Below are 26,273 nucleotides of genomic sequence, written 5' to 3' on the forward strand. Positions count from 1 at the left end.
CATATGCTAGAAAGACTGATGTAAGTGCACTAGTACTTTCCTGTTGAGTAGCTACTGAGCCTCTCTTCCCCCAAAATAAACAGTAGAGAGCTGCCTTATGTTGTGTTCAAAGACAGGAACATGAAAAGATAAGCCTAAAATAACCATTCTAAAAGCAACATAAAACTGGCATTGTCTCTTCTGAAGGAGGGAAATAGATACAAAGGATAAGATAGATGATGAAATAAAATAATAATTTAAAAAAGTAAAGTTGGTGGTGCAACTGTAAGTAAGTATTATGGAACTATTTGTAACTTGAACTAGCTTTGACTTTATTCAAGTCAAACACTGCAGGAGTCTGCATCAATGGCAAAACACCAATTCATTTCTTGAATATCAACTCACAGCTTAAGGTTTGGAACAAACTCAGTACCTCAAGTGAGTGGGTGTCAATCACTGCCACTAAGCTAAAACCATAACAATCTTTAAAGCTTCAACTTTATGTTAGTAATGCTCTTAGTTACACAACATAACTGTGATTAGTTGATTTAGCCGTAACTGGACTTACCACAATCAAACGCACACAATGGTCAGATTTATGCCAATATTCTCCAACTGAAGAGTCACTGGAAAGCATCTGATGCTTTTTTGCCATTTCCAGTTTTGAGTCTCCCTTTCTCACATCTTAGATTATGCCATCAATGACAGTAAAACCTTGCAGGAAAGGTGTTTTAGGTGACAGAGTTCACAGTACCTTACCACAGATAGCTAATTTACTTTCCACTGGAATATTTTAATACAAAGATTTTCAGTAATGGTGTCCTCAACATAAGAGTGTGTCTTCAATGGTGTCCTCAACGTAAGAAGGACATGGAGCTGTTGGAGCAAGTCCAGAGGAGGGCCACAAGGATGATAAGAGGGCTGGAGCACCTCCCGTATGAAGACAGGCTGAGAGAGTTGGGGCTGTTCAGCCTGGAGAAGAGAAGGCTGCGTGGAGACCTCATAGCAGCCTTCCAGTATCTGAAGGGGGTCTACAGGGATGCTGGGGAGGGACTCTTCATTAGGGACTGTAGCAATAAGACAAGGGGTAATGGGTTTAAACTTAAACAGAGGAAGTTCAGGTTAGATATAAGGAAGAAGTTCTTTACTGTGAGGGTGGTGAGGCGCTGGAACAGGTTGCCCAAAGAAGTGGTAAATGCTCCATCCCTGGCAGTGTTCAAGGCCAGGCTGGACAGAGCCTTGGGCGACATAGTCTGGGGTGAGATGTCCCTGCAAAGGGGGGGTTGGAACTAGGTGATCTCAAGGTCCTTTCCAACCAAAACCATTCTACGGTTCTATGAATAGAATAAAAGATTGAAACAAAAAAGCCTGCAATAATAGTTATCAGTGAGCTTTTTACATAAATACACCACAACTGCACACTTGCATCCACCACAAAGGTCCGAAATAGCAGAATATTCAAGTGAGCAAGTTGAAAAGGCAGCCACACGCTGACATAAGAACATGTTTAGAACAAATTAAAAGCCCTGATCCATTAGACACACTCGCACATACCAGCAAAAGAGTTTTAGGGGATTTTGTTTTTTAAATCCTCCCCCCTGTTGGGGAAGGAAAAAGCAAAAAAGTAAAATCAGACTGCCCACCTTGTAGCTCTACAAAGTCTTTTCATTGAAATGCACTAGAAGAAAGGGAAAGGTATTTTAAATAGCAAACAAGGAGGATTTTACTAAAGACTGGATTTGATTTAGACTTCCATCTTGTCTATGGTGTTTGTTTTGCCCTCATTTTCTCCAAGGGTAAAAAGCTGTGTAAGCTCCCCCTCTACTCACGTACATATTCTTTCAGCTTCAATACCCCTAATTAATTGTTGCTTAAAAAGGCTTTAATGGAAATCTTAGAGTGAGTATATCATACAAACACAAGCTACCTTCCTATCTTTTACTGTGACATCCCACCTATACAAAAGTATTTGCCTTGTTGGTACTTTGTTAGCTAGCTATAGGTATATAGAACATATTTTTAATAACAGATACCAATTACAGTGCTACCTAATCACTGCTTATCTATGTTGTAATAAAACTAACTTGTCATGCACCCTGTGCAAGACCTTACAGAGGAAGAAAGAGCGCTACAGCTCTTACTTGGAGCTGCAAGACACTGTTAGGGTTCAGCTGCAGCCTTCCACTGGCCAGAGCTGGGTGAAAGCTCCACTTAAAACAGAGAGGTCAGACCTTGGGGAAGTAAAGCCTAAAGGTATTCCTAGTATCATATCTGATTTGTAGAGTATCTGTTTGGACAAATATACCACATCATTCAGACCACCTGAACCTCAGTTCTCCCTATGGCTGGTAACAAATATAACTTGCAAATGACTGATGGATGAGTAAGAGCCCTTCATAGGAAGGGCTTAAAATGTCTTCTAAAGGATTTGCTCGAGAAGGAAATTTTCTTCTCTGACTTTTGAAATGCACACACCTTTCACTGCACCCCATAATGTCAATTTATTATTCAAATATCTCCAGGGAGTGGTTCTTATGAAACCCTGCACAGTTACCCTATCCTTGGAGACATGCAAAGAGCTGTTTTCAGAGCAGTTTCAAGCCTTGTCCTCCTCCCTGTACAAATATTTAGAAAGCGATCTCCACCCTCTACTTCCGAGACCTGTAGTCCTAGTGCTCAGGTAAATCCAGCTCCACATAACAAATAAGAATATATTCACAGCAAAGTGAAAACATAGCAAAAACTGTTGTGGAGTTTTTAAGTCATGGTCCTGTTACTTTATAGCTTCACACTGTCCAGTCTTTCCTTCCATATTTCTATAACTTGTGTATCAGGAAAGTGGGAGGTAGAAAAGAATCAGAGAACATTTATGATACAATTAAGCTTCATCAGGTCACCAAAAGTAAAAAATCTGAATTCATTTTAGAATGATCACTCACAAATCTTGCTTCTAAGAGTAAGAACTCTTTGGCTGAAAAAATTCACTGATGGACACAGTCTTAGGTCCCACATCAAGCCCTACAAGGTTTTGCATTTTGTAGACCTCTTCTTAAATCAAATTCAGCTCTGGCTTTGCACTTGCCTAGCATGCAGATGGACAGGGACCACGAGCAAGTGCTGGGAAAACTCTTCTGGCCCTTTCCATTGCTGACAGGACCGACACAGCCATCACTCAAGCTGTGCCTGTACAGCCTGCCTCTCTGCAGCCTCCACATACACACACATCCAGATCGTGCCTTGCCATGAAGGGATGCTCTGCAAAGCAAGTGCTCCTCTTGTTCAGTGGATTTCCTAGTCCAAGGTACTTTCACATCAACTGGCATCAGCATTAGAAGGTTCATATTTTTGCCTCCAGGATACTAATATCACAACCCTATGGTGTGATAAAACATTCAAGACTATGGTAGTGTTGCTGCTGTATAAATTAAGGAAATTGACTTGGCATGCAGGATTTCCTCTGTGCAGTATGGAGACAGGAAATATGCTTTCTGAACTGGCCTTGCACAAAACATGCAATTCCTGTGCTGCTGCAGAGCTGATGAAGGGGAGAAGGAAAAGGGACGCAGGCACGAAGAGTTGAGTAAATGAAAACACAAGCCAAAAAAAAGAAATCAAAACAAACCAAAAACCAACAAGCACTGAGCTGCAAATGAAAATATGTACACATGTGCAGGGAAAAAACCTGTAAAACTGAACATGCTCCTGATCAGACAGTCCTCAAGCACATCAATTTAAAGTAAAATACACCACTTACCCCAAACTCTGCTAAAGGAGTAGTAAAGGGCACAGTGGAGAGAGTACTTCCACTAGGAGTATTTTTCGAGCACCACCTCTTTAGCACACAGCCAAGAGGCCTACGTGTCACCTGTTTGCATTCATGTTGATGGGTGCCCAGAGATAGAGAGGTGTGCCTCATGCCTCCATGTCTAAGGAGGGTGCTGCCTGACAGCATGGCTGAGAAGCAATTACAGAGTTCACATGTCCTATTTATGCCTAGAGGCAAACAGCATTTCAGAAGAGGTTTGTGCATGACGTACCTAAAGAGCAGATCTAAAGTATCTGCTCAATCACCCACACGCCTTAGTAAAATTACATTGTTCCTAACAAGTGTTTTCATACAAAAACGTATTAATGATGGAGTATATGGATCACAGCTGTTCAGTTCTGTTCACAGCTTTACATCCTTCTCCCACAGGTGTGAGGAGGACACACCAGTCTCTAATGCAAACTGCTGGTTTCTTTCTCTTTCTCTTGCACAGACTTGAGGACACCGTGCTGCTCCATGGTACCATGGTGAAAGCCTTGTTTACCATAAGACTTCCAAAGAAGAGAAATATTAGTCTTTGGCAAAGATTGGATCATAAGGTATTACAGCTGACATGACTTCAGACCACACCTGCAACACCACCCCATTTCACAGAGAAGCAATACACGCTTAACAGAGGAAGCTTCTGGGGAATAGGGAGTGGTCCTCCCCATACTACACCACCTAGCCAGCCCCCACAAGAGCAAAAAAGCCACTGTTCTGTATGAAACTACTCGAATAAACCCATTTGTTTGACTCAGCCCACTCTTCCCCCTCATACCAAGTGAAATGACTCACATCATGCCAGCTCCTGGATCTGCAGTGTAGCCAGCCATGAAGGCAGTGACTAACAGGATGAGACATACCACACAACTCTAAAGAGATCGACTAATTCAGATTTGCCAAAACACAGCTATTAGACCAATAATTAATCCATATTTTAAAATACCACAGGATTTCATTACATTGTCCTTCTGGGGATGGACAGCAGACGCTCAAGGGATATAGCTAACTTTTAATAGTGTCCACCCTCTGCAAGTATCACTCTGCTTTCAGGTAGGTCTTACAGACAAAGACAAATTGCGTCTTGGCCTTGCCTCCTTTGCTCAGGAAAACCAGACCCCATTGTAATAATGGGACATTCACTACGCTGTGTCCTATAGGTAGGAGTCAAGCTGCAGTGAAGCCTGCATATTCCCCCTGCAACAGAGATCCAGTCCTCAACGGACAGAGGGAGCACACTGACGGGGCTACATCCTTTGGCACCTAACATAGCAAGAGCAGCGTGCAGTAGGTGAGAAAGTTGGGAGTCAGCTTAAGAAGGTTCCACTGTATTCATACGTAATTGAGCCATATTTGTAAATATACCATGAAAAAGTCAGTACTATTTGGAGTTCAAAAAATGCTTTGCAAATGAAGGTTTCCCCAAATACAGCTTTACTCCTAAAGAGAAGTTGAGGCTGCGTGCTTATGATGGAAGTTGACATGGGCATTGGGAGGAGTCCAAATCCTGAACAGGCAGAAAAGGAAGGTACTGCAGGTCTCTTGATGGTCACTGTGTCAATACAAGTACGTGGTAATAATTCACTTGTAGAGGTTTGACCACCCTGAAAGAGCAAGTAAATGCATACTAAAAAAGCTTCTCACCTGGGCACTACACAGGCTTAAACAACTTCAATAGCTTTTTATACATCCCCTGATCTGTTACAGCAGAAGCACCAGGAAAGTGATCTGGACCTCAAAGGCATAAATGTACTAATCCTGTCATACCAGCACTCCCACCACACTATAGCAAAGCAATCGCCACGTTCTTGCCTAGCGTGGGTGAAGCGTAGCAAACAGCCTCGCCCTGCTCTAAGGCTTCAGTAGCACCTCAATGCTTGCAGAACTGGTCACTATCAGACACTTGCCAGCTCTGCCGAAACAGAGGACAGAGAGTTAAACTCTTTATTAGAAGTGCCTTTGGCTAAGAGCTGCCAAATATGTACAGATGTAATAGAAACAAATTGTGACAACTATTCTTTATAAACTCAAGTAACTGTTACACTGGGAGAAGAGTGTTAATAAAGAAACACTTTACTGATACCCTTTTGCAATTTCTGGGACTTTTCTGGAACATAAATAACAAGAAGGAAAACATCCCTTACTCTGACCACTGAGAGGAAGACTTCACTTGCTCTGAGCATTTATCTTTTGGTTCCTCTCAATTGCTTTACTTGACATTTTACCATTATGACCTTTTTAGTTTCAACTACAGAGGAATTCTAAGGAATTGTAGGATCGATGTTTAAGGATTGTCTCTTTCTTGGAAGGATCTAAGTGATTTTAAAGGTGCTCAGGAAACATGAAGGAGTCTGCAAAAATAAATGCAAAAAAAAAAAAAAAAAAATAGGCTGCAAGGCTTTAGCTTCCAAATGCTGATGTGACTTCTCTCTCAGCTGAAGGTGCTGTAGGATGTTTCACCAGCTGTCAGCATTGCCAGCACAGCAGAATTTTGGCAGAGCAGGAACTGACAAGCACACAAAGCACTCTGAGAATGAGCTGTAATGGGAGATGCCAGGCATAAAATCATGATCCTACCCAGAACAGGACACAAAAGGGTAAGTGAAGCAACAGGTCTGCAGATGTGGCAAAAGTCCTGCACAACAGGCCAGGCAGGGAAACTGCAGATTATGGATTTTGTTTCCAGAAAGCCATTGGAAACTGGGAATGGAGAAGCCAAGAAAAGAAAACAACAGTTAATTTTGCAACTACATCTGCATTTCAGCATAAATAAACCAATGAAAAGGCAGCTGAATTTCAAAGAATGGCTTGGTTACATAAAGGAAAGAAAGGCAGCATGGAACTGGAAAAAAATGGAAAATAAAACCAGGAATGTTGCAGGTGATACTCCAACATCACCCATACAGAAGGATCTCTGGGCAGTTTCAACTTCTCTGCAAAAGCATAGGGCCATTTCTATTCCCTCGCTAGTTTCTAACATTTTCATGCTTCATGGTAAGAAAATACTGTAGATTAATAAAGATTCACAATGTTCTCTGATGAATCATAAGAATGAACACTCTCAGAGGATCTGTCTCCCTCCTGAAAGAGCTTTTGCCTCCCAAGTTACCTCTTTGTACTTGCATCAGAAGTTGCTTTCAAGTTGTAGCACTGAAGCAAACATCTGTGCCATGTCAGTCAACTCCAGAGGAGACTGAGAAAAATTAAGGGAAGAATTTTTTTTAAAACAGCTCCATACTACTTACTCCTTCCTCAACCATTCAACTGTTCCTCTAACAAATACTTTAAGCCACAACGCCTTACAAGTTAACATGCCATGCTTTTTCACTAGCTTATAAACAAAAAATTCAGAGCAATGCCCAGCACTCTTCCTTGATGTGACAATTCTGACCCCTTTGGGACCCACATCAGAGCTCAGGAATAATGAATGACAGTCTCACATAGATTACAGTTTCCAACTCTTTCACTCAACACAGGAGCCACCAGGATTTCACCCACAAAAGCTGGTCATACTCACAGAAGTTTGCCCACCCACTCATTCAGCAACACCTCCAAACAGGAAAAAATAGAATAAAAGGAGTAAGAAAGGGTAAAAAATCTGAAAACTGAGAAAGGAAGCAATTTCATGTGTGCAAGTGACACATACAGAATAAATGAAGCAACACCTCAGGGAAAGCATGTGCGTGTACTCATAATGAAGTGTATTTTATGCTCTGCCGATGTGGGTGATTCAGTAAGTTGCGACACACATTAGTCAGGCCAGCTTCTTTGTTTAAGCCCGGTAAAGCACACACTGCAAACAGCCAGAGGAAAATATCTGCAGCTTTTTTTCTCTCTCCTCCAGCACAAGAAAGTTCTCAGCTGCCTCCCACCTTGTTCTGTAGGACACAGACAGACAGAGCCTCCAAAAGGTCACACCGCCAAGCTTAGGAACATATGTGCTGCATTAGAGGGAAACAGTCTGGAAAAATAAATTATCGTGATTAGCTCAATTAAAAGTCTATGGAGAAGGTCAGGCAACAGACAACCTGAAGGTACCTCCTAGTCACTGTTAGATAAAAGTGAACCCCACACAAATATGATACAAATAGGACTATGAAACTGCATCATTCATCTAACATGATGTGGACAAGCATACAAAGGGGTGAGGCAGGGAAGAATTTCCGTGCAGAATTTAATGCACCTTTTCATCCTTTGGATTGGGAAATACCGGCTTCTCCTGTTTTCTACAGGAGGTAAACTGTTCCTTGCTAACTCTGGTTTTTGACTGGAAGATGCAACAGAAGTTATTACTTCTTTTTTTTTCTAGTTGTGATGCACGTGGACAGAGATAGAAGGATGTATTTAGACTGGTAAAACTGAGGCTCGCAGCTAGCATTCACTTCTCCCAAACTTTTAAAAGAATCTTGACAGAAGCATTCTTGCAGGTGCTGAACTCACTGGGCTTATGTCAGATCACGCTGGTAACCACTGCAGTGCAGAGACAGTCAGAGCACTGCAGGCTGGCAGCATGACACTTCAAAGAAATTGAGAGATAGGTCAGTCACGAATAACATGCTCTTAAGAGGTCTCAAAAAGGAACTGAGCCTTTGATTTCAGAGTCTGTAACAGCTACAGTCCGAGAGAGAAATTTTCAGACAGTACTGGGCAGGATTGTTTTGTAACTATGTCCAGAAATAGCAAGCATATGTGATGCTTCCATGTTCCATAAATGCTATGAAAAGGCTAGAAATAACTTGCTGAGAATATTCTGGGCATAATTTAACTTGTCCATTACATAAGGGATTACCACTTCTGCCTGAAATAGAGCCAGGTGGTGTTCAACAGGCCACGGCCTGAAGGTCCCTTCCAACCCAATCTGTCCTATCATTTTATCATTCAGGAAGCTGCTAATGTGCAACAGCAAAACAGAAATCTTGATCTGTGACAGCAAGACATGGTCATTTTGGAGCATGCTGTGGCTCAGAAGTATCACTCAAACTCTTCTAACAAAGCAAAGCTAAAACTATAGGTCTTTTGGGGGGTTATTTTTACTTTTTTCCCCCACCAGAATTGAAAAATAAGCCCATACTTTCAACAAGTCAACAAATCTTCCACTTGAACAGCTCCAGAACTGCAGCATGTATTAACAGTGTCCAAGCTGAGGCTCTGCAGTCTGCCAAAATATTCAAACAGTGCTTTGGCAAAATGTTTGCTTCAATTCGTATCCTTGCACAGCTTTCTTTTCAGAGCCTCAGGGAAGGAATAGTTCAAAAGAAGCACCAATTAAGCAGGCTGAACTGCACAACACAAAGCTTCCATTCAAAAAAGCCTGCTGGTTTTCAACCTGACTTGCCAGCACTATTTATCTTACTGCTCTGATCAGAATCCCATACTACATCATGAATTTTGGTTAAATCCTGATATACAGTGATGACTGCTCAGGTAAACAGCACAGCAAACTAGATTTTCTTGCACTAATTCTTGTCATTTGAAGTATGCACGAGCCCTGCAAGGAAAGCAAAAATAATCACAAACCTAATGCCACAGTTTGCCCATATTATTCTTTTTAGTTATTCCCAGATCGAGGGAAGGTACCAAGATGGCTGTAGAGTAACATCCCTGGCTGAAACCTGCCAGCTTTTCATGCCTTCCTGCAGAATTCTTTCATAACATTTCATGCAGACATAGTGTCCTCAAGTTTCACTTTAGCTGACCTACAATAACGGGCAATCTGCTACCTCTCCCCCCAGAAGAGTCTTCAATTTAAATGAAGAATAAATTTAAATTATTATTCAGAATGTTTCTGCTACAGGCAATAAATGGCTTAGCAGCAGTGAGCTTACAGAACAACCACCTCTATAGCCCAAGGTCCACAAAAAAATAGACAAAGTTCTTCCAAGAAAATAAATCACCAGTCAGACTGCTCCAATTGATCCAAGCAGTGCAAGTTCCCTGTAGAAAACGGTGTCAAGGAAACACGTGTGTAGTTTTCATACCACAGTGGATTCAGACTGTGCTTTCTTAACACTAAGTCTGAAATTCTGCATACTTATGAAGAATCTGAAAGTCTCACGCAAACTGACAAACCCACTTCATGTAACAATTTGCAGGTTTTTATGTTCTACATTATGACTGAGAAAAGCATCAAACCTCTGAAATGAAAAATGGGATATAAAGAGCAAGAAGATATGGAAGAGTCCATTCAGCTACACACTTCTGTGCACGAGTCACAAGAAACTCAGAGTATGCAATAGTACTGTCCAACAACAGTTTCTATTTGATAAGACTCATTAAAGTAGCTGCTGGCTCGCAGTGTTTGGTTTGATTTTGAATCAGTGCATATGATTTCCAGTAGAAGGAAATGAAAAGCCAGCAATGAGATTTCAGTAAAAACAAACTCAGTATGTGAAAAAAAGAAAATCTCAGTTAGCACTGATCAGTACAGCCGCAGTGCCGTTAGTGGAGCTATGCTAACATACACCAACCCACTCACTCTGAGAGAATTCCCACCTCACCAAGATCCCAGTTCTGCTTCTCTTTATACCAACAGTTGTACTGTAATACATCAAAACTCAATCTTTTTAAAGAAACTTTATTCCCATGACACAGTGTTTAAACAGAATTCAGAAGCAGGAGCTATATTGTTTCCTAGTTATGAATTCAAACATCTAGACCAAAGAAAAGTTACTCTAAACTTTTTCTCCTTAAAAAGCTCTTTCCACTTCCCTTAGACTAGAGTTTATTTCCCTCATTCTACTAGGATCTGTTCCAGGTCTTTTTCCATTAACTGCTTTTAAGATTACTTTTTTTTTTTTTTTTTAGTTCATTCTTTAACTTTTGCATAGTTTCAGAATTTATCATCTTTATTTTTTCATTTTATGTTTTTAAAGGCAAATAAATTACAATTTCTCCTTGATGCCATTCTTAGTAGCATGTTTAAAGAATCCCATCTGAAATAGATTCCTAGTTTGTCTTTACCATGCTTAATTACTAAGGATGTTTTGTTTAAGATAGTGCTGTGAACAAAAGACATGCTGGAAAGAAGCAAATATACTGAGACCCACTGTGAGTATGGTGAGGGAAAGGGGGGCAGTACCACATGCTAGAACACTGGTTTGCTTTATACAACAGAATCCCAACATTATCAAAATTTAATCCTCAAATAACTCAGGCTATTAGAAATTGCTACCCTAAAATGTGCTAGAAATTGCTTCTGTAACACAGAGTCAAAATGCATGTGTAATGCAATAATTGAAAAGCATTATATAATAGTAAATTACAATGAAGCAAGTATAACAACCAATCCATCCAGCACAGCACAGAAAGAAAACCACAAAGTCAAGCATCAGTGTTTACAAAATCTTTCCTCCCGGTTATTTTGTATAAGCATTTTCATACACGGAGAATGTCTATAAGGAAATAGCAAGAAAATATATTTACTTAACTACATGTATGAATTTGCCACTTCTTTCTCATAAACACGTCAGGAGTGATGATCAGGACTAGAAAAATCATGTTAAGATACTCTATGGTAGGTATCAATTAAAACTCGGGGAAAGCCTTGTGACCTTCCACAGAAGTGGAAGAGAACACTGTTCTTTGTTCTCTAAACAACCACCCCTTGGTTATTTACAGTCTACAAAAACAGGAGGTTTGGTCTATGATTAGAAAAACGCTGGCAAAGACATGGGCTAGAAAGGATGCCTGATTACAGATTCATGCTTGGGGTGGCAGTCAGATGGGTACATACATCTTGAGTTTCTTCCAAAGGAGACACAAAACACAGTAATAACATCCCCCCTCATATTGTCTTTACTATAATTAAATGTAAGATTGAAAGCATTACTACATGATTGAACAAGGAATGTGAACTAGATGAGCTCTCATGGTTCCCTGCGGTCCAATTTCTTTTGCTAAGTAAAAACAACAGACTGTGCAACACACCATTTTTATTCCTTTTATCATCAATACATTTAGTACACCTGAGAACAAACACGTTGGTGCGTAACCCAGTTAAAAACCCCCACCATTCTAAAGGAGTGCATTAAGTATAATTTATCTTTATATGTTCAAGAGAACACATGATTAAATAGAGGGGGAAAAAGTTCAAGCAGTACAACATTTAAAAATAGAGTTACTTTGTTCCGCATTATGAAATGTTATTTGTGCAGTACATTTATTATCAAAGGTCTAATTCCACCTTCTAACTGCAAAACAAGTTTTAACACAGAAGGAAATGTAGGCTGATGACTTGGGACCAGAAAGGGCATCTCTGTCCCTTAGTCACTAGTTACTGCAGTCATTTATTTTACTGATTCATTTACTCAGGTTTGTCTTTAAATCTGACTGATTTCTTTGTGAAAAGCAATGACCAAAGATGTATCAAAAAGCTGCAGTTATGCCACTTAAACCCAAAGCTGTGTGCTATGTAAGCCAGTATATTTCCCAGTTTTAAGTTTACTTTCCCCTCTCAAACATGAGGATGCAGCAATGCTGAACTGTCTCTCCAAATCAAAGTATTTCAGGCAGTTTGTCAAAAGTACAGCAACATTGTTCCAAAGGTCTTAACAAAGGAACAGTTGGGACATGACAACTGCCAGCTCAACGAAAATAATGTAAGAAATCTTACAAAAATAAATAAATAAGAGAAAGTGTTTCATACCTATGTTTAAGAGCTGCAAACAGATCTCTAGATTTCCAAGGGTACTTCAGTGACAAATTTCCTGATGCAGTTCAGATCTCTTGAATGCCACAGTCATGCAAAAAGAGCCATTTCTTATCTGCAGGTAGCATCAGCAGAGAAAAAGAATAAAACCAGAACAGAGTAGTTCAGACTGAGCTCTGACATTCGCACTGACATGCAAAGCTCCCAGCCCCACAACACAACCCTACCCACCTAATTACACTCAGCTGCTTGTCATGTGGTCGTGTTGACTGATCAAGTGATCACTTTTCCTCCTTCTAACACTAAGCAACATACCTAACTAGATCTTCCTGAACCAGGTAACAAACACTGAGCCTGTGTGCAAACTACTGACCCTGCTCCTTCTTGTCACAGGGAGAGGAAGTTGCAGTATGTTCCATTACAAAAAAATAAAGTAAAATACAGCAAACACATACTGGAACACAGCGACCACCAAAACCTCCCAAAACCTAACAGAGAACTTCAGGTTTGAGCCTGGTTTTATTTTATGGCTTTACAGATGGCAGAAAACTGGCACAAACACCTGAGTGAGACTACGTGAGAAGGAGCTGGAAGGATTTGGGAGAGCAGTGGCCCTACAGGGCTTTGTGGGCATCCACATCCAGCCCCTTCTGCTGAACCACTTCTGGTGGCAACAAGCTCCAACAAAAGATCAGAGCTGAGATGTTGCCAGAAAGTTTCTAAACCATTCTAGCTAAATCTGCAAGGCTGTGTCCCTGTGTGTCCCACTCCTAAGAGATATATGCAGACATTTTAAATGTTTAAAAAATTTGAAGGAAATAAAGTTACTGATTTAACATGTAAACCAACTCTCCTCAGCAGGGAAGTCCACTCATCAGGGCCTGTTAACACCGGCCCCCAATGGGCAAGATTCACGTGTCTGGCTGCATTACAACACTGATGTCTGCAGCAGGGCACTTGCTGGACGAAGGTCCGTGCGCTGGGTTCAAGGGATGAGCGAGGAACCACACAGCTGCCTTCAGTCTCCACAAGGCCTCATCCTTCTCACAAACTCCCTTCATGTTGCAGATGCTAACAGCAGAGGACTGAAAGGTGTGGACAAAGCGTTTTGCACTCACCGTGTAAGATTTAGCAGATGTGAGCTTTTACAGAAGAAAGGTTGCCTTGCACAACCCTCACTTGTCTCAGTTTATTTCCTCACAGTGCTTCAGGAGCAGAGAAGTAAAAAAGGAAATTAAGGTTTCCAAGACTACTCTCCAGCCTTACTATTTAAGAAGTGCTGCAGACAGCCTGTTACAACATTTAACGTATCCTTAACGCATTCATGTACCAGTAATGAAGACAAATCCACCAGCTCCTTCATTCACTTGTTTCAGTGCTCAACTCCCCCACCACCTTCCCTGCGAATCAAGGCAATTTTTATTGCCCTTTCTCCAGTGAATACCCAAGTTCTGTTATGTAGAGCTGGAACACTTTTTCATGCCCTAACTTAACATTTATCCAGATTTAACTAAAATCCACTTCTTTGACTTTTGTTACCAGTTACAATTTTTGAAACTCTACCCATTCCAATCTTCTATAAATCTCACCACAATTTCAGAAGAATACAGAAGTCTCTTTTTTGCTCTCACATGCAATAAAAAAGTTTGTGTTCTATTGTCAGCAATGTGAGCACTTTTAAATTTTAACGGTTCCCCTGATCGATACCAGCACATCTGGTTACTGTGAAGAAATATTCAGACCACAAGCACCTGAGAATTTCTGGTAAGTGCTACAGAGGCAGGAGGAACAGGATAAGAAGTGTTGACAGACAAAGCAACAACTCTTGTGCTGTGTTGCAAACAGCCCTGGGGGGTGGCGACATGCACTGAGCACAAACTGCCTGTCTGGAAGTCTCAACCAGCAGTGTAAATGGAGTTCAAGCTCTTCCACACAGTAAGATTTCTGACATCTTGAAGGGGAAAACAATTAATAAATAATTCCCAGACTTCAGCTTTTTATTTCGGAATGAAACAAAGCTGCTTAACTTGTCTCTTACCAATTGGTAGGAGGAATACCAACTAATTTTCCCTTTCCCCTTCCAAGAAAGGGTTTTATCCCAAACAGTAAGAATTTGCTAGGAAGGTAAAGCCAAAATAAAGTTTATTTTCTGAGGGTGAAGTTATGTTGATTTCAAACTGCAGAGTTAGTACCAAAACACAGGGCCTCAGTTTACAAACTGGGAGGACATCAATATTTGGTTGCGTAAAGTCTCCGGTTTTAAACAAACACATTTGCAGCTTCTCAGCAAATGCTGTACAAACAGCTGAGCCAACCCTACTGCAGTGGCAGGAAGCACACGCAAATGATACGGCAGCAGCTGGAGCAGGAACCACTGCAGCCAGCCCAAGGTAAGCCTTCCTCTTGCTGCTACCCAAAACTTAGGGGTTTAGAAGAGCTTGGACATCTTCTAAGTTTATGTAGGGGATCAAAATGACACCAGGAAAGTCCTGAAACTCTGAAATGTAGTTTTGAAGCTACAGCTCTACAAAGGAATGTACACCTATTTAGTTATTAAATCTTCCTGACATTTTTACAAGCAAGTTTTATGAACAGGTTGTATGAACAAGATGACCTGCATGCATGGAACTTATGGCTTTCTTGTAAAAATGATCTAAGTTATAGAGGCATAGGAATCTAGGAGGAAATTTGAGGAGAGCCAAATACAGTGGGCAGTGTAGAGCATTCTTCATCACAAGCATCAGAGTATTTGCCTTCATACATTCCATGCTCTTGAGAAAAGCTGCAAGTGTGCAAACTATCCTGTAGCAGGCGTTTCCTCTGTAAGAAAATGCTGCATTGTTACCTGTCTGACCGTAGCTCTTGAAGGAATTAAAATATCTGCCGCTGGAGACAGAAACAGGGGAAGAAGAGTATCTAGCAACGGTCCATTTCGATAATGCTACAGAACAAGTCATCTCTGTTTTCAAGGCCAATACCTGTGCCTAACATCAGTGTCAACTGCCTCCATTCTCCCCAACTACCCAATTCTGCTGCAGCTCTCCTCTTCAGCACTGAGCAGTTAATGGCTTTTTCCAACACACACTAAAAACTCACCATGCCCTTACCAACAGCCATAGTTTTCACACATGCATTCAACAGATGACTTGCACGTCTATGGAACGAAAACCAGCCAGCAGGCAGCCAGGGTCAGTGTTATTTGTTAGCATCCACAAATCTTACCCGTGCCACAGAACCTCTGCTGGCAATCAAAGAGTTCTTAAAAAATGCCAGAGGAGGAAAAGCAGCCACTGGGACTCACTGCCCATGAACTGATTCACATATCCGGTGGCAAAATTCAAGAAGAGCCAGACTACATACTATATAGCAATTATTTCCCACTGAGAGAAATACCCTACAAAATACAAAAAGAAGAGATGAAAAAAAGTAATTAGGAAAAATATTAACAGGCAGATTCCTGCAACTGTAAAAGACAATCATAGTTGTTTGCTTGGAAAAAAGGCAGCTTCTTACAAAGACACTGGAAAAAATTAGAGGGACTGATGGGACTTTGCACTGCAAAGGGGAACTGACTGGCTGTCATGTGAATGAGCTTGCTACTTACTGCCACAGCAGTCCACGAATGCAGTAACACACCAATACTTCAAGACAGAACTAAAAAGACCTGAAAGGAGGACAAAAAAATTCTTTATATTGAATTTTTTCTGCTTTCCTCTCACCAATATCCTTCCAAGAAAAAAACAAAGAAAAGACAACCCACACTCAGATCAGCTTTTACACCAGAAATGTAACAGCTGACCTTTGCCAGCATCAACTCATGAAATACCCCTTCAGTGATTAAAATGAAAGTAGGTCAGGCAGGCCTTCCTGCTACCCAAAAGGCACATCTGCGAAATACTTTGTAATACTATAGATAAAAGGAAAGCTTTCATGTTTTGTTTTGGGGGGTTTTTTTTCAACTATAAGCCAATCTAGGCAGCTTCTAGTGATGGTGACAGAGCTTTCCACTAACATTGCAAGAGATACAGTACAGGTATGTTGCCCAAAGAAGTGGTGAAAGCTCCATCCCTGGCAGTGTTCAAGGCCAGGTTGGACAGAGCCTTGGGCTACATGATCTAGTGTGAGGCATCCCTGTCCATGGCAGGGGTTTGGAACTGGATGATCTTAAGGTCCCTTCCAACACAAACCATTCTGTGATTCTATGTTTAAGGTCAATAGTGTTCTACACAGGAAAGAGCCTAAAAATAGTCCTCACCAAGAGAGGCTCTAGATGACTAACTTCCATGAGTTATTATTCTTATTCAAGAATAATAATTAAAAAAAGTTAACACTAAAATAACTGATAAATTAAAAGCATCAATTTTGTTTTCATGGATCATCATATCACCTAAAGGAATCCTTCCCAGCAACTGGGCACTCAACATCAGCACTTTGGAAAATTTTAGACCAAACTCTGTCTGTCATCTTTTCCACAGGAAACACATCAAAAAATTGCTTCCTGAAATAAAATGTGCTTATATTTGAACCCGGTAGCATCTCGGAATACTAGTAAATTACAAGTATTTTAATACTAGTAAAATTATCCCAAACAAGGAGATCTAACTGATTTGTCAATTCTGAGGAACTACAAGTTTTCTTCCTCAACATCACTTTCTATTAACGTCAGTGTAGGCACAGTTTATCCCAAGGGAAAGCCAAGAATGTAGATGCCTGCTCAGGCTCTGAATGAAAAAAAGGGGGGAGGGGTAGGGGCTTGGGGGGAGAATTAATCCCTGAACCAGGTTCTCTCTCTTATTACAGTTCTGAAATATTAGAAAGAAAATAATAGGAAAAAAAAACAGTGTCCATATACAAGGTGTAAAGACACCAAGACACGGTGAATAAAAAGCTCTGTATTTAAAATGCCAACAAAATATATTAGTGTAACAACAAACTTGATTATTCATTTTGACTGAAATGAGCAAATTTGATCCTTTTGTATGAATTCCTCAACACGCTACAGATCTTCTGCAAGGCTCGCGTTGGTCCCATGTTTTGTAAAACATAAGAAGTAGGTGCCTGCATGAAGAGAGTACCTAGAACAGCAATGCCCGCAGATAGAAGTGTCCCTGCATTCTGGTAAGAAGCTGTAGAAGCATGCTAACAATGTGATGTCTCTATCTTCAGTCTGAAGAGTTACAAATCTCATTTCAGATCAATGATCTTTATCTACGCATTAAAAGGGTTGATGACTAAGTGTATTTTTTTAATTAAAAAAAATGGTAGCTTTACAGGAAGCTGTTATACCAATGCAAAGGAGCATATGCACTACAGCTTCCCTAGAAAGGATTTTCAATGTTTTACAATCCTATAATATTAATACAGTTATGAAAGTTGTTTTCATATTTTTATTCATGCTAAAGTATAAGCAATATGCATTTGTTCTTTGCACTACATGATCCAGTATCTCACTGCCATGTAAAAGACACTGCTTTTCAAAAGTGATCTCAAAAGAGTTCCAATTTGGACACAGCTGGGTTTTCTTTCCAGCACAAGACAACCCTGTTCACATCTTTTATAAACCTGCTTACCAGGACAAGTGGTCCTTCATTCTCAGCAGCTGACAACAGCATTTTTTACACTTTGCATTTGCTCTCAGGAGGAAAAGCTGTAATGGTAGTTATTTGCGCTATTTGACAGATACAGAAGTACGCCTCTTGTCCTACATTATTGTTTGATCTTCCCTGCAATGAAGCATATGAAACCTAACTAAACACCTGCGATGCCTATTTTTCCCCTTTACCATTTCTTAAACCATGAACATCATTACCATTAGATCTCCTTCATTTTCACATTTATTCAGTGACTCCCCACATTAAGTATAACTAACCCAACTGGCTGATCTTATTTCCTTTGGAGTGTGCAAGAGGCTTGTAAGGGTTGTGATTCTGAAGTACATTCCCAAAGTAAGTCTTTCAGTTCCACTGGCGCTATTCCACTCCCTGTGTAACTCCCAGTTACAAAAAAAATCTTCCTGCTCCCATTCCTCATTATCCCTCAGGATGTTAGGCTGAAGAAAAATTCCCTAAGGCTCTACACACCACACTGAAGATTACGAATACAATGAGGTCTTCTTGGAGCAAAGCTCCAAATTTGCAATGCAAAAAAACCAAAGCTGAAATGAGGACATGCCTCTTAGACTGGTTTCCTAAGGAAACAAAGCTTGTTAGAGAGAGAGAGGTAGAGACATGCAATTTTTGGCATTTCTGCCTTCTCCCTCAACATTTGAATCTCTTGATCAGTTTTAACACTCCTTCACAAAAGGGGAAGAAGTTCCTATACGAAGTTCCTATACACTTTTGTGAAAAATTGGCAGCTGGATAAGGGACAGAGTCAGAAGCCTGCCCCCACTGAAAGCTGGCTCTTACAGTTCCTCAGGTCTGTAAGGGGCACCCACAAGCTGGCCACGTTGCACATGCACTGCTCCAGACTAGCCACAGCACATTCTGTGACAATGATTCAATTCTACGTTTACTTCAGTTTGCATTTAAAGACATTTTCTATTTAAAAGCAAATTAAATTTAAGCACATTATTATTAAAAATAAAACATTAACAGAATAAAAATGACTTGAGTTTCACTGTATTAACAGTTCCAATTTGGAGGGGTTTTTTGTGTTTTGTTTTGTTTTAAAACCTACTAGAAAGACAGATTCTGATTTTGCAGCACATTCTTTTCATAGGTCTTCCAAAGCCTGTCCTTCAGCTCCTACTAACACACAGCAGGATCTCAGGCCCTGTCCTGTGCACTGGGTGCTATATCCAAACTATCAATTCTAGAAAACTATCAAATAAAGATTTATAGTCAGCTCTTCTATTTCATAGCTAAACATTAAAAAAACTACTACTTTAACAACTCCAACTTATGGCTACACTACAATCAAATTCAGACAGTACTGTTCAAACTTCGATGGCACCATCTCTGTACAGAGATGCCTATCCTGACACCATTCTAATGCAAGAAAGAATATGGAAAAATTAAGTATAGCCAGACAGTTCATGCCCCAGCAGAAAAGACCTGTCAAGTTGAATCACTGTTAACAGAAGAGAGTCAGTGGAGCATGTGCTGTTACATGCACAGGATCTTGAAGTGCTGGATAAGAAACACTGTGTTGCAAATGGATGATACTAGCAGGACTAGAACCTAACCTGATACCTCTATTTTGGGTCACATTCAGTCATGCATAAAGTTTGGAACCAAACAGAGGGTAGATTATGATTAACATTTGCAATTAAAAAACCAACAAAACCCTATCCTAGTTTTTGTTATAATTCTGAATGTTAGTTAGGCTTCAAAGTAGACCTGGAAAGCACCACCCATTGGCAATAACTATAACAGCAATTCATCTTTCATGCAAATATTGTATAAAACAGTTTCAGAGCACAGGCAACTCCCACAACTACCACCTTTGAGTAACAACCTGAAGTTTTCAAAATGCACCACACTCCATGTTAGTCATGCAATTATCAGCAGGTATTTCCAGAAGGAATGTAATTTTCCTCAGGAGCTACTAATTTGAAACACTATATTCACAAGACTGGCAGAGACACATAATGAAACCAGAAGACTTGCATTTTTTTATCATAAAAGAGAATCAACTTTGCTTTTCCTCCTACGCAACATACATGTTTTATTAGTCCTTATCATTACTTGCAGCCTTCAGTCTAGTCCAAATATTCCTGTTCCCCAAGGATGTTATTGAAAGAATTTTCTTCCTTTTCAGTTCACAGAGCAACCTTTTTCCTCATAGCTCTTTGTCTGAGCAGCCAAAGGGACTAAATTAAATATCCAACACTTATGAAAATAATGGGATAGGTCCTCAAAGTGAAACTTGGTCGACTTTGGAGAGCACATGCTGTTCACTTTCAGAGTTGCATAGCAGCTACCATGACAGCACTGCCATTTTGACTGTTTAAATTAGACAGAGGAAGATGCCTTTAAAACAGTAGTACTTCTGTGAGAGCCTTCATCACCTTCTAATGACACACGTATGCTGCCTGCTGGGTTAATATGCTTAACAGAAGTACTATAAAAATCCTGCATCAATTGTTTTCAGTTTTGTTTTGTATTCTGTTGTTTCTAATTCAAACCTGAAAGGGGCTCACATACCTGAAAGCTCACCTACCCCTTCCAACAACACAAGTTGGTCTAACAAAAGGCATTACTTCTGCCCATAGAGCTCACCTTACCTGAAAGGAAAAGAAAACAAACCCTGAATCTTGAGTAATACTAAACTATTTTGCTATTTATTCCTTTATCTTTTTCTCACCTTTTCAACCGACAGTTGTACACACAAGCCAGTTGCAAAAGAGCAATCAAACTCTGAAGTTAATCTGGAATCAGCTATTTGATTTGTGTAGCAGTTGTCCTTATACCCATCCAGTGTTTTATCTGCATATAAAATATTTCAACTTAGGTATACTCCTTACAGTCTTTTCATTGACGTAACTCTTTTACACAAAAATCACTGCAGAAGCATAGAGTGATTTTCAAAATACTTTACAAGTGCCCACGGATTTAACTTTTAATTCAAAAACACTGCTCATATCTACCAACTCCTTTTTTACACTGAAAACCACTGATTTCTATAAAAGCTGTACTCCTCCTCCTAAGCTTCTATCTTCACTGCTGCTTCCTGCTGCTTTCCTACCTTACTTCCAGTCTTCACATTGTCTTCCAGAAGTGCCTTTATCTAATATGGTTTATTCTTACCAATTTCTCATCACTAAAAGACATAGAGAAAGGGAATAGCAATGGGAAATGGGTTTGCTAAGTCAGGAAAATAACACTGTATTGGTTTACACTTTTTTATTATCTTCAGAGCCATAAAAGCAAGGACATTTGCCTTTTCTTTTGCCCCTGCAGTAGTTTAAAATACTGAAGAACTTGTCAGGTCAACTCCAAAGTGTTGGCCAGTACATGAAAAGGATTCCAACACCCAGTACTATGCAAAACTATCATCGCAGTATTTTTAACCCCTTGAATCCATAGCATCATCACAGAAAAAAATGCTGGTTATATGTCATATTTTAATCTATATGCCATAAATTAATCTTCAAAGCTTATTAGATTGGAAACTAAATCACAGATGTTGAGACTACTAATTACAATAATCAAAAGTAAGTTCTGTTTTATTATGTATGAAACCAAAACAATATAAGGATGTTACAGGAAAGAAAGTAGGGGCTAGAATTTCTCATTCAGTATGGTTTTACCTCCACTGGAGATGAAAGGGTATGATCTCAGCTGATTTAATGTGGTTCAAGTTAGTCCTGCCTCCTAACAGGGATGCAGTTTTCAGACTAAGACCAAAAAAGAAGTAAGGAAAAGAAATCTCAACCAGATGCTGCTCCCAGAGGAAGACTGGGAAGAGAAAAAAAAAAAAGTGCTTTGCTATAAAAAGCTGCCTTTGAGTAAGTATTTGTTAAACCATACTGTACTTCAACAACTTTTCAGCCATGTTTGAAGTCAGTCCTGTAAACATGACTGTATCTCCACCATGAGTGGTATCTGCAAGACAAGAGGAGCGAAAGCAAGTCCTTGAGCACTTGACATGCCCGGCTCAGCAAGTGCTTAGCTATAAATATGTAAGTAACCTTTTGAAATTACTGAAGAACAAGGCTAACTATCTGCAGGACCTGATCACATGTGCAGTGGAGTACAATAACGCAGCTTTAATACAGAAGAGCGTATCTGATGATTAACTATTTAAATCGTAAGCTTAACACATTTTAAATGCATTTTGTTATAATTATTTGCCGAGACATTAACGGGGAAACAGAGTTGTCATTCCTTATGTTCTCTTATATTCTTATTACACACTCTAGTGCCAGTGTTGCCGGTCCAATTTTTACTAGCCCTCTGCTGACCATGACAGACTGTGCTTAGTAACAGCATTGACCTGCAAGTCCAGGGTTATGCTGAAAACTGACAGACTCACCAACGGTCATTATGCCAGCACAGCAGATAGCTCGCAGAATAACCAAGAATCCAAAGAAGACACACAAGGATTACTGCTCATAATACTTGTTTCTGTAAATGCCAAAAGCTACTTGAAGATTCTTTTATCTGACCAATCCTCTCTTTGAAAGAAAAGGAAATGTGTAGTCAAGTGATAAAATAATGCGTTCCCATGTTTAACAAGAGTGATGAGAACAAACTTACAGTCTGGTTTTAGATATCTGGTTGCAGATGAGAAATTTTATTAACTGTAAAAATAACAGAGTATAAGTTACAGCATATTCTCCCCACCCAGAACTCCTTTGTGAAAGAGATTAAGTAGATGTAAAACTAGAACCCTGAACTAGAAACACAGGAACATGTTCTTTTTACCATCTTTTTATCCATGCTTTTGAGACATCCATTTAACATCACAAATACTATTCCCACAATTATGCATCAACATTTGAAATGCATATTGTATTATATGCCTTTCCCTGGCTGGAAAATACTTGGAACAGTCACCAAAGTAGTCTATGAAAAGAAACAAGGGCTGAGAAGACAAGTCTATGTAAGAATAGATTTCCAGGAAAAGGCAGGCAGAACAGACTGAGTAGTTCCACTAATGCATTTTATGTGTGGAAATCAATAAACATTTTATAGAGTTTCACTAAAAACTCTACAAAACATCAGCTTGCCAGTAACACCTAGCAGAACTCTTAAATCCAAACATGCATATGTGTTATCCAATGAAAAACTCATAAGTGGTAATCATCAGGTAAAGTGTTTGAGGACTCATAGGATCAGAAAGCTCAAAGTACATCTGATGCGTCTCTAAGGAGAAATAAAAATTGAAGCTGGGTGGTCCTTTATGCTTTGCTAGCACCATAAAAAATACCATTTATACATTATTATAATCTAGTTACTTACAGAGCTAGGAAAAACAAGACGTCTTTCTGATGGATTTAGCTTTCTTTAGATCCAAGATCATCAAAGCGTTACTTTAGCCCAAGCACTGCAACTCAAGCTGAAGAGACCTCCTGAACCCTCTCAGCAAGCAGACTCTGACAGACAAAATACGTAGTGTTCAGAAAGAAGCAACAGATCTGTTGACACTCAAATACAAGATTTAAGCTCTGGCTAAACAAACACCCCTGTATCGCTCCCTCACCAATTTAGCATTTTAAAAGGCTAGGTTTTTAAATCAGACGTGCAATCCACTTTTTACAAAACAAACGCACGTCCTGAGCCGTGGGAAACTCGCAGGTGCTACAGCTGCTACCTGCGACGGCCTCACACGGGTTATTTGTGCAGCAGTTGCGAAGTTAAGCACACGCACGGGCATTCGAAAGGCCAAGGCTTGAGGCTTTTTCCTCTAATGTCACGAACGAGGGCCCATTGTTCCAACCCCCACACCGTTAGCGCTCCCACTGCCGCCGGACCCTCCGACACTGTCCCGTTCCCCGCAGCCCCAGGAAACCACCTTTTCCCCACTATTTCGAGTTTCCTGCCCAAGCCACTTATCCCGAGATTATTAACTCGTTTCGCAGCGGAAATATTTCTCTGAAGCCACCCCAACCCGTGCGTCCTGCAGCGGCCCCCCAGAGGGTGGCAGGGCGGCGAGACCTCGCGCCCCGCTCGCCGCCCTCCTACCTGCTCCCCCGCCCCGGGCACCGGGGCTCCCGCAGCGCCGCGTCCCTCCGCGCCTGCCCTTTTTTGGGCTGCAAGCGTGCCTTTTCCGTCAAGGCAACATCACTTCCCGTGAGGCCCGGGGCGGGCACGGCCCCTCCCGGCCGCGGGCAGCACCGGCAGCACCGCCCCGGCCCGGCCCCCCCCGCCCCGGGGAAGCGGAGCGAGCGCAGCGCCGAGCGCCAAGGACGCGGTGCTCGGGCGCTGCACCCCGCTTGCCTTGCGCCAGAGCCGGTCTACGTTAAGCAGGCTGCTCGCCAGCCGCACTCCCCCCCCCCCCCCCGCTTTTCTGAAAGGTCAAGCGCCGCTGATACAAACTCACGAGAGGCAAAACAGGTTTCGAAGAGAAAACGCGTGTTGCCAGGCTCACATCCACCACCGTGCATCCAGCGAGTTCTTCCTGCCACCTGCTGGCTGCCTTCCCTCGGAAGAGGAAAGCGCTTCCTCGACTCAATTAACACACTTTACATCCAGCAGTCTCAAGAACTCGGCAAGCGCAGTCTGCAGCTCAGCTGCATCAATAACCCTTTCTGTCTGCATCAGTTCAGACATCCTATTTCTTGAGACTTTTCAAAATCAACTGCCATCCGGCAATTACGGTTACAAAGAAAGTGCCAAGTGGACTTCAGTTACACCTTTTTTAAGATAGCCTTCTCAATATGTACTGGTCTGGTAAACAGAGCAAGCTGCTGGAGTCACCACTGCAGTTCTGTGTTTCCATTCACCACAGACTTGTGGCATTTCCTTCTGTCCAAAGAAGATTAATCACACACTCAACTGCACTTCCCAGTCCACCTTCTACCGCTGTCCTCTCACTCCAGCTTCTGTAAAGTCTGCCCACTGCCTACAGCTGTCACATCGTTCCTGGCTTTAAATAAAAGCACATCCAGGGAAAGGATTTCTTCCCTCATGCTGCCCAAAACAAGATTCTGTGTTAAAACCAAAATCTAAGAGAAGTTCATCTCAAGCTCTGCAGTTTCTTTTTAGATTTACTAAAGTCTTGACGTATCTACTGATCTCAGTAGCCTCAGTCTCAGATTCTGTCGTCAGACTGATCCACACCTATTCCAAGATGAGCACTGTCCTACTGAGCTACACACTGAAGCACTTCTCCACATACAACCTGACTAAAAGGCAACCTTAGCTACAAAATAGCCACCCTTGCCTCATTCTGTCAGAAATGAAAGATACTTGTGTGGTACATGTGTGCATGTGTATACAGGTACGAGCTGAAGACACCAAAGCTGGGTGCAGCTCCCTCCTCAGTCACCAGAACAACTGCATTCCCAACGGAGCTGAAGTATTAAGAACTGAAACTGTGACAAAGAGATAAAACTGGTATTTAACATTTGGAGGATCAGACCAGAGGCAATCCCAGAACCCCCATGAAGTGTAACTGTTCCACAGCCGGTTTCTTTTTCCAGTTCGCCGGTGGTTATTTCAACTGAGACGTGAAGACATACCTTTGAACACTCAGAATTTTATATGTATTTCAACATTCACTTCCCTATAGGCCGGTACCAAACACACACGTACTCAGCGAGACGTTCAGCGGGCGGATCGCTTCAGAGCGGGGCCGGGCCGGGAGGAGCCCGCCAGCCCCGGCAGGGCCGCTCCGCTGCAGGCGACGGACGCTCCGACTTGCTGGCGGCGTGGGCGCCATTTCCTTCGGCGGGAGGCGCGGCCTGCGGGGGGGTACCGGGGAGCGGCGCTAGGGCAGCGGCGCGGCTCACACGAGTCCCTCAGGGCCTCTTCTCCGGCGCGGCGCTCGCCGGCGACCCCGCGGTGCCGTCAGGAGGCTGCTCCGGCCCGGGCGGCTGGAAGACGGGCCGGTAGATGTAAAGCCCGCTGGCCACGCCGAGCGCCACGGCCAGCGCCACCTGCGGCAGCGGCAGCCGTCCCCACATGCCGCCAGGCGGCGCTGCGGCACCCGCGCCCACACACACGCGCGCGCAGAGCGCCGCGGCCTCTCCAAGCCCTTCGCCCCCGGGCGGGGACAGGCGAGACGGGACGGCGGCAACGAGCCCGGCGGGAAGCGCGGCGGGAAGCGCGGCAGGGAGCGCGGCAAGCCTCGGCTCGGGAGCGCTCCGGCCCGCGGCCCCGAGCAGCGCCGTGCCAGTCCTGGCGCCCCTCACCTGGAGGCCGGGAGACCACAGAGCGGAGGCCTCCCCTT

At 41.9% G+C, this 26,273-nt stretch overlaps 2 protein-coding genes across 6 annotated transcripts in view; both read right to left on the reverse strand.

Moving 5' to 3' along the window:
• Nucleotides 1-26,258, reverse strand: part of RAB27A (RAB27A, member RAS oncogene family) — a 36,103-nt gene extending 9,845 nt beyond the window's left edge. The window contains exons 1-3 of one of the 5 annotated variants that reach the window (XM_030498446.1): nucleotides 24,065-24,360; nucleotides 23,342-23,475; nucleotides 12,432-12,549 (exon numbers count right to left, since the gene is read on the reverse strand). The gene's annotated coding sequence lies outside the window, so the exon portion shown is untranslated. Of the gene's footprint in view, nucleotides 1-3,733; nucleotides 4,182-12,431; nucleotides 12,550-23,341; nucleotides 23,476-24,064; nucleotides 24,361-24,422; nucleotides 25,328-26,235 lie in introns of those variants that run through there. The other 4 variants (XM_030498447.1, XM_030498449.1, XM_030498445.1 and 1 more) reach the window with 4 other exon arrangements.
• The window catches only part of CCPG1 (cell cycle progression 1), a 75,473-nt gene that overhangs the window by 9,845 nt on the left and 39,355 nt on the right, over nucleotides 1-26,273 (reverse strand). Inside the window, exon 12 of the transcript XR_003993317.1 lies at nucleotides 23,342-23,475. The gene's annotated coding sequence lies outside the window, so the exon portion shown is untranslated. The remainder of the gene's footprint in view (nucleotides 1-23,341; nucleotides 23,476-26,273) is intronic.

Source organism: Strigops habroptila, chromosome 9 (assembly GCF_004027225.2).
Source record: "Strigops habroptila isolate Jane chromosome 9, bStrHab1.2.pri, whole genome shotgun sequence".
Classification (NCBI taxonomy): Eukaryota; Metazoa; Chordata; class Aves; order Psittaciformes; family Psittacidae; genus Strigops; species Strigops habroptila.